This window comes from Haliotis rufescens, unplaced genomic scaffold (assembly GCF_023055435.1).
Source record: "Haliotis rufescens isolate VD_foot unplaced genomic scaffold, xgHalRufe1.0.p SCAF_15, whole genome shotgun sequence".
NCBI classification, from domain to species: Eukaryota; Metazoa; Mollusca; class Gastropoda; order Lepetellida; family Haliotidae; genus Haliotis; species Haliotis rufescens.
The window spans coordinates 9,344,796-9,361,146 of record NW_025963835.1 but is presented as its reverse complement, the minus strand read 5'-3'; the positions used below and the strand labels follow the sequence as shown (position 1 = coordinate 9,361,146).

Here is a 16,351-nt window from a genome sequence, read left to right as displayed (position 1 = left end):
ATGGTATGCATTATTGTACGATGTTATGGTTAGAGTACATTTTCAGGATATAACTGTATTACATGTGACCCAAAGGACAAACACCCCTTGGACCACAGCCTTCAACTGTTCTCTAACAGTATTTCTTCATATTTTGCCTGCAGGGTGCTAAAATATAATTGAAAAAAAATCTACAATGTAACAAAAAAAATCACACAATTCCCTTTGCAATAATTAAAAAAAATGCTTTATTCCAATTTATTGACACTGTGGCACTCTTTCATCTTTTCATCTTTGCAAATGAGTGTATGCTGTCTTACAATATAAAATGTACAGTGGTATGTTGGGTAGTTCAAAAATGTAAGCAGCTTCTGATCTTTCTTGGTGGTACCACTTCAGTATTTAATACAGTTACACTTGTCTGTATAAGGACCATAGACGTGGTTCAGCTTCAAGTTGTCAGTCTCTACACCACTACTTCATTGTCCAAAGGAAGTTATTCTTGCCACAAAAACCTGTCAGCTACGATATTGAAGCTCACTGCTCCACTTAAAATCAGCATGTCTTCACTTGGAGCGTGTATGAATATCCCTACATGTCAAGCTGACAGATTGAATCTGAGGTGAAACATCTTGCATTAACTGGAAACAGTTTGCATTTATAAAACCACTTTTTGTCTTCGTGTAAATGTCTTCATATTATCACAATGGTTTCTCATAGGTGAGCTCTCCTTAAGGGATAGCCATTCAATTCACTGTAAGTTCATCATACGCTCAGCTGTTGCATTTGCATCATGATCATTGTCTTTTTCAATTTTATCACACGATGTCAAGGTTGCTGGGGAAGAAACTCGGGGCACTCTGAAAATCAAACAAAAACAAATTACTCATGAAATATAGTAGATAAACACATCCAAGATTGAAATATAGCACAACACTGTAACTCAACATTCATCAGCTTAAAATGAGTGAGTGAGTGAGTATGGTTTTACGCCGCTTTTAGCAATATTCCAGCAATATCATGGCAGGGGACACCAGAAATGGGCTTCACACATTGTAGCCATGTCGGGAATCGAACCCGGGTCTTCGGCCTGACGAGCGAACGCTTTAACCACTAGGCTACCCGACTGCCCCAGCTTAAAATGAGGTCAACACAATGACAAAATGTTAGCATCGATTGTGATTGATAGCTTCTGGGAGGATAATTCAGTGGCACATTTAATTCCATGTTGCCTTTGAGTATACATGTGAACAAGTAAAAGCATGTGGTAAACAAATTGGATTTTCAATTGTTCAAAAGCACCCTGTTTCAAAGTGTTGACAACATTTCTTAATTTTGAAAATTCAAAACTTTCTGCATTCTAACCAACATACTTTGTTTCTCACACTAAAAGTAAGATGAGCCGTAGCAGCATCCAATTTGACTTTTTCAAAAAGGACGAAGGACAAACTCCTCAGATTGAGCTCACATTTGTGATGTTAAGGTGAGCTAATAATACAACAGACATAATGCTTTGTAGCTAACCTGTACTTTTTAAAGTGTTTTAAGAGAAGTCCTTTTCACTGTCAACTGTCCATAAATAGTTGAGCCACTAATGAACGCTATCAGTCTGGGCAAGCAATTACAATCAGGCCACACTGGAGTTGTTATCTTCCAAATTTCTGTGTGGGAAAGTGTATGGGAAAATCCCCATCCTGTCCCTAGACAGTGCCAACTTGAGCTTGGGGGATCAGGCAGTGGACAAACATACTATTAATCATGAAAGTAAAGTGCAAAGTGGTGTTTATGCTATTGACACTAGATTTAGGCAGTGAAATTAAGTTGGTGAAGATAGCAAATGGTATTATTCAATCAAACTACCATCACCCAATCTGCTTGATTGGCATTCTTGAAGTTGATAAGTAAAAAACAAACCAAACAACTATATTGACAACAACTTCTGGTTTATTGCATGAGGAGAGATAAGAACTTCTTCCACTCGTATATAGCGGAAAAGATTTTTCGTTGATATCTGGCTCTGATATACACAATATTCTATGCTGGGTTTAGCTCCGACTTAGATGGGTGGTTCTGAAACCTGAGATCAATTGCATCAGAAGACATAATTCTGACAAATCTGTGTTGGCCTGATCTGCTGATTGAAAATTGTTGGTATATCCATATAGATACACTGGTTAGATGTGAGCAAAACTGGTAATCCAGATGAAGAACCTGGTTCTATTGATATCCTGAACAGAAGTAAGAGTAACTGGTAGATTATACAACACCAAATCAGAATCAGTCGCTCAACAAGCAGTTTTCATAGAGAGGCTTCAGTGCAGATTGAATGATTTTGTGCAAGATTTTTATGTTTTTGAAATGTACATCTATCCAGTAATTAAAACGGACCATGTTTTTCTATATTTAGTGCCGTCTTTTTCAACATGACTTATGCTGAATGTAACCACAGATATTTTCAAGAGCAATTGATATTTGGTATGGATCTGGGGTTGGTGTGTTCAGTTTCCTGAGCTCGGATAAGGAGCTGGCTAACCTAGACGTTTTTATTGCTGCTCTAAGGACAAACTGTTCACACATGTACAGGTATTAGCTGTTGAATGCTTTATGTTTAAAAAAATTATAACATTACTTTAGAAGTCTATGGGAAAATATTTGGTTGTGTGTAACCTGTAACGATGATCATTGACAGAGAATAGGAAATATTTCCAGGATCTTGGATGAAAAAATAATAATGTAGGTATCCTGAGCGAAGTGCTTTGTTTGCGTATTGACTCCATATGGAACTTTGGTGGTCAAGTAAGTACTCCTTTCAGATTTCCAAGAACTTTCAGATTTATTATCATGCGCATATCTGCAGTAATCTTCTTGGGTACAAGGAATACTCAACAACAAAAGTTTGTGTGACACCAATATTTTAGTGTATGTTTCAAACAAGTAAAGTTTAGTTTTCAATATTGTAGTACATGTATGGAATCAAGTCACAAAAATGCAACTGCTACAGAAAAGCATGCATTCCATGCAAAAGTTTACTTTTATGCAAGCCCCATGCATTTCACTCCCCAAGAATGGGTATAAAAACATGTGCGTTAACGGGATTCCATATGCATTGTTTAGCATAGTGCTGACAACATCTAGTCAGAAAAACAACAAAATTACACAATTATTCAACATTTCGAAAAGCCTGTCCGAAAATGAGTATTGGTATGCTTGAAGCAGGATCGAGTCAACGTGATGTTGCAAGACAATTTAACGTCCACAGAAACACCATTTGGTGTTTATGGCAACGTTGGCAACAGACGAATGCAGTCAGAGACCATCCTCGGAGTGGCAGGCCACGCGTAACCAATAATCGACAAGACAACTGGATTCGAACAACACACTTACGAAATCGATTCGAACCAGCAACAGTGACAGCAAGAAGCATCCCTGGCCTTCGCGAATATCTTCACAAACCGTACGTCGTCGCCTCAGATGTGCAGGGATTGTCGCCAGAAGACCCGCCAGACATCCCATTTTGACAGGAAACCACCGTCAAGCACGTCTACAGTGGTGGAGACAGCGTCTACGCTGGACGGCCATGCAGTGGGGACAAGTTCTATGCACTGACGAGTCTCGTTTTCACCTCAGCCCCAGCGATGGATGGATTCGAGTGTACTGACGTCGAGGTGAACCTTACATCAATCATTGTGCCATGGAAGATGATTGGTTCTGGGGCGGCAGCGTTATGGTATGGGGTGGGATTACAGCAAGACAGAGAACCCGTTTGATAGTGGTGGAGGGAAATTTCAAAGGACAGTGCTACCGTGACGAGATCATCGGCCCTGTTGTTCTACCGTTTTTGCGTCTTCATGACCCAGGCTTTACCTTTCAACATGACAACGTCTGGCCTCATATTGCTCGACTTGTTCAGGATTCTTTTCATCAAAACAACTTGAATGTCATTCCCTGGCTGGCTCGCTCCCCTGATCTGTCACCAATCGAGCACATGTGGGATGGGATTGATCGGCGCCTTCGACGTCAACCAGACACTCCAGGAACTTCGAAACATGCTCCAGCAGATATGGACAGATATCCCACAGGACTTTGTGCGACGCTTGGTCCATTCCATGAGGCAAAGATGTGTTGCTTGCATCGCAACCAGAGGTGGACACACACACTTTGATTTGTAAATTGACATTTTGGCATGTTCATGTTTTTTAGGAAATCACGCATTTTCTATAGTCCGCATGGCAAATTAAACCATTTGAACACTTACAGGCGTCTTTTATCTGTTGCAAACCCAAATTGTTTCAGATTTGGTAAAAAACATAACTTTGCATTAAATCTTATTCAATGTCACAGGAACTTTTGTTGTTCAGTATAGAACCCGTGGCTGTGATCCATATCCCCTAATTCCTGTATGGCACACCTATCCAGCAGTGTCTGAATAGCCAAGGTTTCTGCTGTTAATTTTGGACCTTGCAGACAAAATCAATTGCGTACCAAGACAAGATTTGGTCTTTGCTGGAAGTGAAGCAAGTAACCTTCCTGAACCAACCACAAAATCTATTGATTGGATGTGATGTTTTTCCAGTTAACTGTGAACAGATTGAATTTTGGTTTGTCCATAAAAAAAGCCATGTCAAAAGGATTTGGTCCATGTGATGGAGTAGTCCGATAGACAATAACAATGATCACCTTTGCCATTCAGTTCCCTCCTGTGTAACCGTACACCGTAATGTCCTCCACCCCAGTTATGGCATTGCAGTTGTCAGGGTCTGACTGTGGAAGCTTGTCTCTCAGGTAAGGAGTCAAGTATGTCTGTTTCCAGAATCCAATTGAGGTATCTTTGCTTGGAAGACCGAATGTCTGGCTCTTGAAGCAAAATAATCCACTCATAGGTGAGGTGAGGTGAAATTGGGTTTAACGTCGCGTCCAAGATTATTGCACTTATATAGCTACGTGCATGCACGTGTATGTGTGTGTGTGTGTGGCTGCTTGTACTAGTCCGGACTGATGCCGATTTATAGTGCTAGCTCACTGAGATACCATGCCGCAGTTTAACATGAATACCCCACTCAGACACAGTATACTGACTCCGAGCCGATCAGTCCTTGTTTTAGCCCCTTAATGCCGAGCGCCAGACAGGGTAACAACAAGTACAATCTTTTAACGTCTTTTTGTATGACGCGGCCAGGGATCGAACCCTGGACCTTCCGCTAATCCACTCATAAGCTTCATGTCAAATCATTTTCCCACAACTGGGTCCAGGAAGAACATTGTTAAGTGGTGGTGGGACCATGACATCCACCATTTTCTAACAACTGAGTTAACTCTTCCTCTCCTACATCAGGTTTGACACCTGGCATAAAATGAAATAAAGATCCTCAATCAAATCAGGAAATAAGTGTCCAGGTTCATAAACAAGGAGTGGGTACTCATTTTAAGACTATGGCAGGTGAAGTATCAGACTGGTTCCACTTAAACAAGCTTCAGTGTTTTACTCAAGCCATTTCCATTTTACTTGAACAAGCCTTGATAATCCTATTTATTCTTATGTGTACATCAATAGGCTTTATACTTCAACTTTGTCTGTTTAGAAAACATCAATCTATCAGCATTCTAACTATGTATTTACACCAATGACCCACATCCATAAAACCTTTCTCCTTCACATTTTTGTACATGACTTGCTTGATAATGGAGTCAGTATCTGCAATGAAATGTCACATACATTGTAAAAACGACATGTATATCCATAGAACTATCTCCCTCGTTCATCACACCAACTTCGATATGTCACTTAAAGAACTTTAGTTCTAAAGGTGCAACATTGGCTTATGCTGATTCAAAATCAATGGTCTCACTCTGTGGCCCAGAATCTGAGATTGTGATATCATCGACAGGCTGTGCATGTGCATACCGGTTTGCATGGTGTCAATCTGACTGACTCCCAGCGAACCAACAATAGATCAAAATCGGAACAGGTATGACATCAGCTGTGGTCACCCTTGCACTGGCAGGTAGGGGAAAGCAGGGATTATCTTGGAAATTTCTACCTATGGGAAAAAATCTCCCCTGGTCTAAAAGCAATGAGATTTTTGGGAGTGTGATGAGAATTTGCTAATTTTCTGAGATATTTCGTCATCACACAGAGGAAGCAATATTTGATTTTCGGTATTTGTGATCACATTGTGTTGCAATTAATGTAACTAGATAATATTGATATATAACAGTTTTAGTCCACTAGTCCTTATAAAGATACCATGTTGCAAACCCTTAAAAATGGCAAATTTCTTCTACTGGTCCTTATACCTTTTAGGGGCACTGATCTAAAGCAATTCCCTGGGACTGGTTGTTGCCTTTGTTATTGTTTTTCCCCCGTGAGTACCTGGATGATATAGCAGAAATCTAGACTAGTTCGCGACTTGTGCTGCACAATTCGTAAGCGCATTTGTCACTTTTATTGATAGTATAAGGGCGTATGGTCACAGTGATCAACAAAATGAAATACAGTTTTGGAAATAATAAGGAAATGTAGGTATCTTTGTGGGTAGCATCGATAATGGTGACAAAGTTTCACTTGCTGGGTAATTGTGCGATTTTCGTTTACACTATTTTGACTTGCAACACAACGTAAATATTTCACCTGAGCATTGCTTATTTTATAGTGTTTATATTTTTACAGTCAAGATGTGCAAAATTTTCACTTAGGAAATTTATTAAACACCTAAATCTATTGTGATGTATTTAAGCCCTTTTGATCGTCTTAATCATTTTTAGTCAATCTGTTATAGAAATGGACAGATTTTTCAGTCAAAATGACTGAAATATTTAGACATCTTATAAATTGCCTGAGAGAATCACATTTTACAAATTGACTCTAATATATATACATTTACAAAGGAAAAGACTTGTGAAAACAACATCTATCGCGCATCGAAGAATTTCCCAACCAAGAATGAATCTGTTCAATGCTAGCGCAAATGAAGGAAAACAAAATACAAATATCATAATTACAACCTACCAAATTTATATGTATAATTTTATGCAGCTTCCTTGTTCGAGGAATGTATTGGTGAATATCCACATAAAGGAACAATATCCCACACGTCTGCAGCTGTACAAAGAAAATTATTCGATGTCACATGTCTCTTTAACAGTTTAAAATATATATATCGTTTTGGGATATTATAACCCGTGTTCGTTTCTCAACTGATCACTTAGATTGTTTCACTTAGATTTGGTGTCAAGTCTCAAAGGTCGGCTGAGAAAGCCCACGTGACAACTATTTTCATAACATTCCTAAAAAAATCCATTGAGTTAGATAACAATGAGCAATCAATCAATGTGTTATTGGTTAACTCTTTGAACAAAGTATGTTGTTTTTACATCGACACTTCATGCCATGATATGAGTGTATTCCCTTTGATTTAGTAAACCTTGACATGTAAACACTCACTTTTGACATATCCACAGTGCAAGATAATAGTGATTAATCAATCAGCATATTTTCTGTTAATCCTTTGATGACTAGAAATGATCCGTTGAATTACAAAAAAGTAAATTCATCTCTTGCTGGGCTGCCACGTGCATATAATAGTCCATTGTATTGTGTACGTTTTTAATTTTTCGTTCAAAAAATTTGGAGATTTGCATCTGTATATATTTTTACATACTATAGAGGCTACTCAACATAAAAACCAATGTTTCCAATTTTTGGGGTCCATAGTTTGCAAATAAATGACGCTCAAACTTGACCACTTGATCCCAGGGTAAATGACAGCAATAATGACTAGTTGTAGGTAAATATTAGGAAAATGAGTTATCTCCCCTTGTGACATTGACCTTTCAAGTCAACATGGCTGAGACAACTCTGACAAGAAGAGTTTTTCCATCATCAAGGAAGGCTTATCATCAACCAAGACCCGCTGAAATTCATCTAAATAGGTAAGTGAATATTTATAGAATATTATGACGCGTGCTATCTATGTTGGTTCATTGATAATTATTGAGAAATTGAATGGCAATGATTTCTTCATAATAACATGACTGACAACATAGGCTTGATCTGTTTCATTAAAAGTATATTGCAACCATTTGCTACATGTTAAACTTAACTAGAAATGCTTCCTAGTGTATATTCAGTTTCAGGAAATTTCAATTTTAGTGTAAACTATCCTATTTAGCTCAAGTTATGCTACATAAAAGTTATATGCTCTCTGATACCTTGGGGCCCGTTTAGGGATTCAGTATAATTATTTTTGTTAAATATTGCAATTATTCTTGTTTCTTAAATTTTTCATAGATAATTTATATACTTTTACGTAGCATGCCAATCTTTTAAACGTACATGTAATAATTTTATTTGCTTGCATTAAAAACAATTTTCAATACATCCTTAAAAGGGCCCCACTGCAATGGTCTGTGCATGTCACATACAACTAATTACTTTTGCTTGCAGACCTCAGATGATAAGTTAAATATTTTGGTCATTTCACTTGCAATATAAAACCCATAAGATATTGTAGTATACATGAAACATTTTTAGTAATGTTTTCCTAACAACTATGAATAATAGCAAATTCTAGTATGAAGACTTGAAATGAATTTTTTTACTAAAGAGCACAAACACTTTTTAAAAATATTTCTGGACATATATTTTTAATAAAGGATGTTTGATTATAAAAACAAACAAAAAATACTATTTCTATTTTCTTCTATTTTTACTTTATGATCAGTATTGTTTGTTTCAGGAAAATTTCAACCTAAATGATGATATCATTACCACAGCTTGGGCAAGTGAGTCAGAAGATATCAACATCAGTCACTACAGATTGGAATCTTTGTATTCTGTGCCAAAAGAATGCCCATCATGGATCATCCATACTAGTATCGCAACCAAGATTGTATTCTTACGACCGCTTACTCCATGTTTTGTTTGAACGAGCGAATGTCCATGATGGTGAATATACTGGTATATGGCGAAGACTTGAAGGCTGTGACAGAGAGACTCTATCATCTCACAGTGCTGCCTGGCATCGGACTTGCTACTCCAATGCTACCAACAGCGATCAAATACAGCGAGCACGAGACAGGACACAGAAAGGAACACTTGATGATTCCACACCTTCAAAAAGAGAGGCCGTAAAAGGAAAGGAACAGATCTCCATGAGGAAACATCCGCACCATTTACACGGTCGTCTACAATGCCATTGGTCAAGGACTTGTGCTTCTTTTGCCAGGAAGAGGACAGACAGCCACTTTTTAATGTCAGGACCTTAAATGCTGGGGAAGATTTAAGATATGCCATTGAAATTTCAAACAATCCTGCCTTAAAGACCAGACTTTATTCATCAATCTCTCCAAGTGATGCCCATTCCATTGATGTAAGATACCACAAAAACTGCTGGACTACAAATGTATTTCATGTTTTGCGCCAGGAAGCCCACAAAGAAAACAAGCGATCTGAATCTGGACATCAAAGTGCCTGTTTAACCGAACTTATTAATCTGGTATGTAGACAGACAGACAACAAGGCCTATCAGTCAATGGGAGATATTGAAGTTACATATATCAACATGCTGGGAGGTATAGACTGCTTGTCTGACCATGTACCTACTTATTCCAGGCAGTGGCTGAAAGATAGGATACTTACAGAATTACCATCCGTCAGATCTGTTCTGCAAAAAGACCGAAGAAAACCGGCTGTTCTCTACTCCCCTGAAGCCTGCGAGAAAGAGATGGTGCATGCTGCAATTGAAAACGACCAGGGCATGGACAACATGAGGGTTATATACAAGTCAGCACAGCTTGTACGAAAGAGTATAGAAGCCTTTGACAGAGATGACAAAATCAACAATCCCCTATCTGTTACAAGTAACATTAATGACGTCCCAATCGAGCTGTACACTCTGATACGCTGGATGATGGTGGGAACTGTTGAAAACCTTCAGAATGAAGCAAAAGCCAGCGTTGTTGACAGAACAGTACTGACTGTATGTCAGAACATAATGTACGGTTTCAAGTCAAGAAGACAAGTTAAATATACACAGAAAAGAGAATGTGAAACATTCAGATCTCACAATCGAAGAGAAAATCCTCAAATAATAGGATTAGGCCTTACAGTCCACCATGACACAAGAAACAAGATGATCATGGATCTACTCAGTGCACACAACTATTGCATTCCATACAGATGTTCTCTAATGTTGGAAACAGCTCTGGCCAATGCAGTTGTGAAGAACACCAGACAGTTCCAAGGGTTATATGTTCCACCATTTCTGAGGAAAGGTTCCTTTGTCTTTTTTGCTGTTGACAACACAGACTTTGATGAGGACACTCATGATGGCAAAGGCATCACACATGGGACTATTACTGCTGTATATCAGAGCACTGGAGCAACTGGACAGCAGATATCACCACCCCTTGAGATCACTGAAGCAAACAGTCTCTCTGTGGCTCCCTACCATACCAAGATGCTTCACTGTGAAAAACCAAATCCAAGAAACCATCCACATTCAAAAGACAAAGAATTTATAACCAACAAAGCAGGTATTGGAAAGTCCTATCACTTAACACACTTTGGCTGGGTTGTTGCTTCCATGATAGCCAGAACAGATGATGAGAAAGAAGCTAGCATGATTCCTGGATGGGCTGGCTACATGTCTTTGTTGTCAGAGAGACAATCAACAACTAGAGTTGGTGCCCTACCACTCCTTCCAGAAGTAGCACATGAATGGTCTACACTGCTCACTGTCATATTGCAAGCTAAGAAGTTGAAAGAACTAGCAGTTGGAAATGAACATCCTACAGTCATCACATTTGACATGGCCCTTTATGAGAAGGTAATCAAACTCCTAGATGCTAAGCCTGAACTGAAAGAAAACATTGTGCCACGACTGGGAGAACTGCATGTTGTCATGGCTGCGCTGAGAGCTTTAGGCACGTCCATAGAAAACTCTGGCATTGATGATGCATGGATGGAAGCTGATGTCTTTGGCCCCACAACAACAAGACAGGTTCTTACATGTACGCATTACAAACGTTGTCTGCGGGCTCATATGTATACCTACATGGCACTCTATGAATTAGCATTGCAAGAGTTCTTCAAGGAATATCCTCAACTTCAAGAAGTTTGTGTGGAAACAGCAGCTGAAATCGAAAGAGCATGCAGGAAGACTGATAAATCATCAAAGGCTGAAATTGTCAAAGATGAACATTCTAATCTGATTGGTCAAATTCAGAATGAAGAAGTCATGGAATCATTTCTGAAATGGGAGACTGAGAAATCAAAGAATGCTATGTTCAAATCACTGATGAATTATCTACATCGAGTTGAGACAATTCTGTTCTTCATAGCAGCTTCTCGCAATGCAGATCTGAAGCTTCATCTTGAGGCTGGAGAAGAACTGAGCGGATTATTCTTTGCTATGGACCGACTGTGGCCCCGATATATTGCTGACATGCATGCCCTGAAGATCGACTTCCCCGAGACTTGGAAGGAGTTTGAAGTTTGAAGCTGGAAACATATCAGTGACAAAGAATGACATTCCATTTACATCCATAGGAGCTGATCATGCATGTGAACATCTGAACAGATTAATGAAAGTTCACTCAGGCTTGATTGGTATCTCAAACAATTCCAATGCCAGGCAGCGTTTCTTTTTGGCCTCTCCAGAACTCTCGCGTCTTGCTAGTGAGTACAAAAGTCAGTTTCATCGAGAGGCAAAAGATATGGAAGAACATCATGACCTTCATGGTAATCCATTTGCTTTTGAAGGTGACAAGATCTTTAACTTAATGACGCATGCCTATGTCCCTGAAGAGTTTGTGTCTCAGATCCTACACATTGATGAAACAGGAAAGAAGCTCTATGAAGAGTACGTGTCTCAACGAATCAACGGGCCAGTGAGTCTTTGGGCACCAGTGAAGAGGGAAAACAACAAGATGTGCATGTCAGGATGCCAAAAGCAAACAGTTCGTCTCCGAGATAAGAATGTGGATCTCAGAGAAACAAAAGATTTGTATGGAAGGCTGATGGTTCTTGCCAGATCAAGTAGAGACATTGACTTGAAACAGGCAATTGGTAACTTTGAGTTCACGCTGACTCCAAGGTCACTGTTTTCACCAAGTGGATTGCTGTTACTGTGCACTGACAAGTCCAAGTTGATCACCAGTCTTACAAAGTTTGTAAATGAAGAAGCAATGAACTATGAAGCAAGTCAGCCAGAGAACACAGTTGATGACAGTGACACAGAACAAAATCAAACCTTCAACAACATCCCAAGAAAAATTGCTGTTATAGATGGGATGGTTGTACTTCAGAAGATGACAAAGTTACCAAATACAGTGGAAACAGTTGAAGATCTCAGTCAGTGCTTCAATGACAGAGTGATGAACCTGGCAAGAGGGTTTGATGAGGTCATACTTGCTTTTGACACATACAAGCAAGATTCCCTCAAATCTGCAACAAGAGAAAAGAGACGCCAAGGAAGAGATCCTATTCAGTACCAAATTAGAGATGACACCAGAATCAAGCACATCATGTTAAATCGTTTTCTGTCTCATGACCAAACAAAAGCTGATCTGACAGACTACCTGGCAGAAAAGACACTGGAGTATAATGCTGATTCGTCTCAAACCTTTATTGCATCTGCATCCGGCTGTACCAGGAGCAACAGAGACTTGGAGTTTGAAGCTAACAATCATGAAGAAGCTGACACACTCATGATATATCTGGCTATTTCAGGTTCACAGCGCAATCCAAGGAACTCGCAGTTGACAATCTTCTCTCCTGACACTGATGTCCTTGTTTTGACCATTGCAAATTACAGCAGTCTCCTGGAAAACACCACACTCTCAATGGCCTCAAATGTTCTTCCAATAAAGCCTCTTTGGACAGCCCTAGGTGTGAAGAAATCATCAGCTTTGCCAGCCTTCCATGCCTTCACAGGAGCTGACAATACAGGCAGATTTTCCCGAGTAGGAAAAGCAACATGGTTTCAGAAATACTTGAAAACGGATGATGATATTGTTAATGCTTTCCTTGTGCTGACTACAAGTGATGAACTCTGTGACCAAATAATTTCAACATTGGCCAGATTTGTATGCAGTGTTTACTGTCCAAAAGGCCTCTCTGTGACAGATATTCCAGAGCTCAGATGGTATCTCTTCTGCAAACATATGGCAGAGAGTGACAAGCTACCACCAACACTGGGTGCTCTAAAGCAGCACATTCTGAGGGTTCATATTCAAGCTTATGTGTGGGGTCAAGCCAATATCGCCCATCAGATCCAATTAGATCCACTTCAACATGGATTCCATAAGGACAAAGATAACCGGATCCAACCAACAACAATGGATGTTCTCCCAGCCCCCAAAGCTATTATTGAGATGGTGAGGTGTCAGTGTAGGAAAGACTGTTTGACCCAAAGATGCACATGTCGATCAAACAACTTGTCATGTACAGAACTCTGCCTCTGCACCTCAGTGTGTGAGAACGACGATGACACAAATATGTCAACTAATGATGGTGATGACAGCAATGACATGTTTGATGACTCTCTGTGAATATGATATCAAGACACATATCAAGAATTGTGACTTTATTATTCAAGACTTCAAGGGACCTATTTTGGTGTAAAGTGACTATGACAACTCTATGTGACATTTTGAAAATTTAAATGCCAAGGCATTGATACAGATGGCTCTTATGTTGCTGAGTTGCTGGAGAAACATATAACCATAGGTAATTATTGGATAAATGACTGTTTTTAAGGGGTCATATGATAATTAAGGTACAATATATTCTTTAACAATTTTACTTTGTGATAGACAGTTGTAACGTATAGGATTCTATCCACACTACTGATAATATTGCAAAATCCAACTAAGAAATTAGAAAAGTTGAGGTAGTTTTTTGTTAAGAATGTGAAATCATTACCTTAAGCATGTCTAAATTACATATGAGTAAGCATAATATCACATATAAACAATTAAATGACAAAATAAACACCTCAGAAGCCTTAGACTTGACAAATATGGGCAAAAATGGCCGCCATCTTGAAATCCAAGATGGCCGCCAAATGAATGATGGGAAAATTTGGAAACATTGGTTTTCTTCATCTGTACATTGAAAGCTTTCAGAATATGTATAGTTTTGCTAATCTCCAATTTTTTTCAACAAAAGTACATAAGGAACTGGACTATAACATAATACACATTTCACCTCACTTCAAACCTGGATTTAGATTGAATAATTACCCCAGACACAATAAATGCCAAATGGGAACCTTTGTCAGGTAGTCTGAGTGGTGCTGCCACTAATTATACCTGTAATAAATTCATTAACTAAGCATCATGTGAATTACGACAAATACACAAGTGTAGGGTTATACCAGAAGACGTGGATGACAACAAGGGAGTAGTAGTCCTATTATCCACGCAATCCGAAATCTTAAATCCGAAAATGCTTTCACTGTATGGATACATTTTTTTTTATTATCAACCTATAACCATCTGAGGTATTTCCAAATGACGACATCCGATGATATCCTATTTTTGATTTTTTTTTATTCCACTGCGAATAATTAAAAATATTAGCAATAGTATCAAAAAAGATGACATAAGTATTTCTATTCCTTGTCTACTTAAGAAGGAATTATTCGTGAGGACAATTATAGATCATTTAGGAGGCATATAATTACCACAATCAGCTGTTAATTTTGTTGGCATGCAGGAGAGAACAATCTGCAGTTATCAAATTTAAAGTCTTTGACAATGTAACGTTTAGATTGTAATTTAATAAATTCAAAGTGACAACACGAAATAGTGACTGTTGCAAATGGTGTTACATTTTGTTGTCAAAAAATATATTAATTACATTCCAGTGGCGTTGTCAATTTTGCTGTCTATATTTCTGTCTGTAGTGTGTACCGTATCAGTGACCAGGTTCATGGCTGTATCAACTGAAATCTTATCAATATATAATTTTTACTTAATTAGATATACAATGTCTATTGCTCCAGGTTCACCTTTTTGTTTAATTAACAACAATTAAGTCATTTATTTCCCATGGGAGGCATTGTTTACCATGTGTAGCAGCCAGAAAATGTTTACGATGAATTGAAAGTTGAAAATTTTGATATTTAGGATGTTTATGAGTTACAAATCTGGAAGCAAACGTATTTCAACATATCCCCAAAACTTGATGTTTATCCACTAGAAATAGTTCAAAATTAGTAACTCACATACAGTGGCTATTCTTGCACGAGGGTACGTTCGTGAAAACTCTTCCACCAGTGCGGTCTTATCTAAAGGCAAGGTGAATCTCATCTAAAATATGATCGTTTGTGATCTGAAATTTGTATATTATTATGGAGAAAGAGTTGTAGGTTTATTCATTTAGTTTTTGTTTTGTCATTCCAAAATCGAAATTTGCTTGTGTTTTGACAAAAACTTTACCCATGATTGCCAAATTTGTTCTTGATTTCTGCACGTATGTACATACATGCACATCTTTGATTTCTGCTAGGATTACTTAGTGTTGTAGATGATGGAATAAGATTTTTGTGCGCTCATAAAGTGTTTATTTTGTAAAAACAGACACTCGCTTTGCCATCAGGGATAATAAATGTTGTGCACACCACCATTATCAGCTGATGCAAAGCTCCATGCAGTATATGATATAGGAATTGGTAAACTATTGTGCAAGTTTTTTTTATTGACATTTTTAGGTACAGTAGATAATTTTATTTAAGCAATACAACATTTTTTATTTTTGTAGGTGAATGCAGATAAAACTACTGAAAGATGTACACAATTTTCAATCGCGCTGATTGAATGTTGATGCGATATCTATGACAACTATGAGAGAATATCACGGTATCGCGGCCTAAGTCAATTCCTGGGGGGAGGTTAAATGGTTCCATACTGTATTTGGTGTGTTGCCTTCCATTGGTCCCATGGTCATTCCAGCCATATATACCACAACCATATCTTCTGGTTGGATTGTGACTGCCCGATCCATCTGTGCGTATCTGAAATTCTTGTTGGCTCTTTTCCAATACTCGTGTCTGGTACACCATCCACAGTTCAACCAGTCCTATGGCATTCCACCGTAATGACTGTAGCCATCATTGTAACAAAGTTGAAAACCACCACATCGATCTTCAGCAATAACAGGCAATCCACTCACATCCAAATGCCCTTCATCGATTGGATCAGGACCAACCTAGGCTTGCTGTGGGCGATCAGATACCCAGGCTCATACTAACTTTCCCTGCCGTGGCCCAAAACTTTAAGCTGCTGTCAACAACACAGGGTGGAAAGGCGCAAGGTTTTCTGCCTGGCACATGCACAAGATACTTGTGAAGGGCAATACTCTAAGTGG

At 38.6% G+C, this 16,351-nt stretch overlaps 1 protein-coding gene across 2 annotated transcripts in view; it reads right to left on the bottom strand.

Moving 5' to 3' along the window:
- Positions 1-208: 208 nt before the first annotated feature.
- LOC124147155 (ataxin-2-like protein) overlaps positions 209-16,351 on the bottom strand; it is a 154,755-nt gene continuing 138,612 nt past the window's right edge. For both annotated transcript variants that reach the window (XM_046517765.1, XM_046517766.1), the window contains exon 20: positions 209-839. The gene's annotated coding sequence lies outside the window, so the exon portion shown is untranslated. The remainder of the gene's footprint in view (positions 840-16,351) is intronic.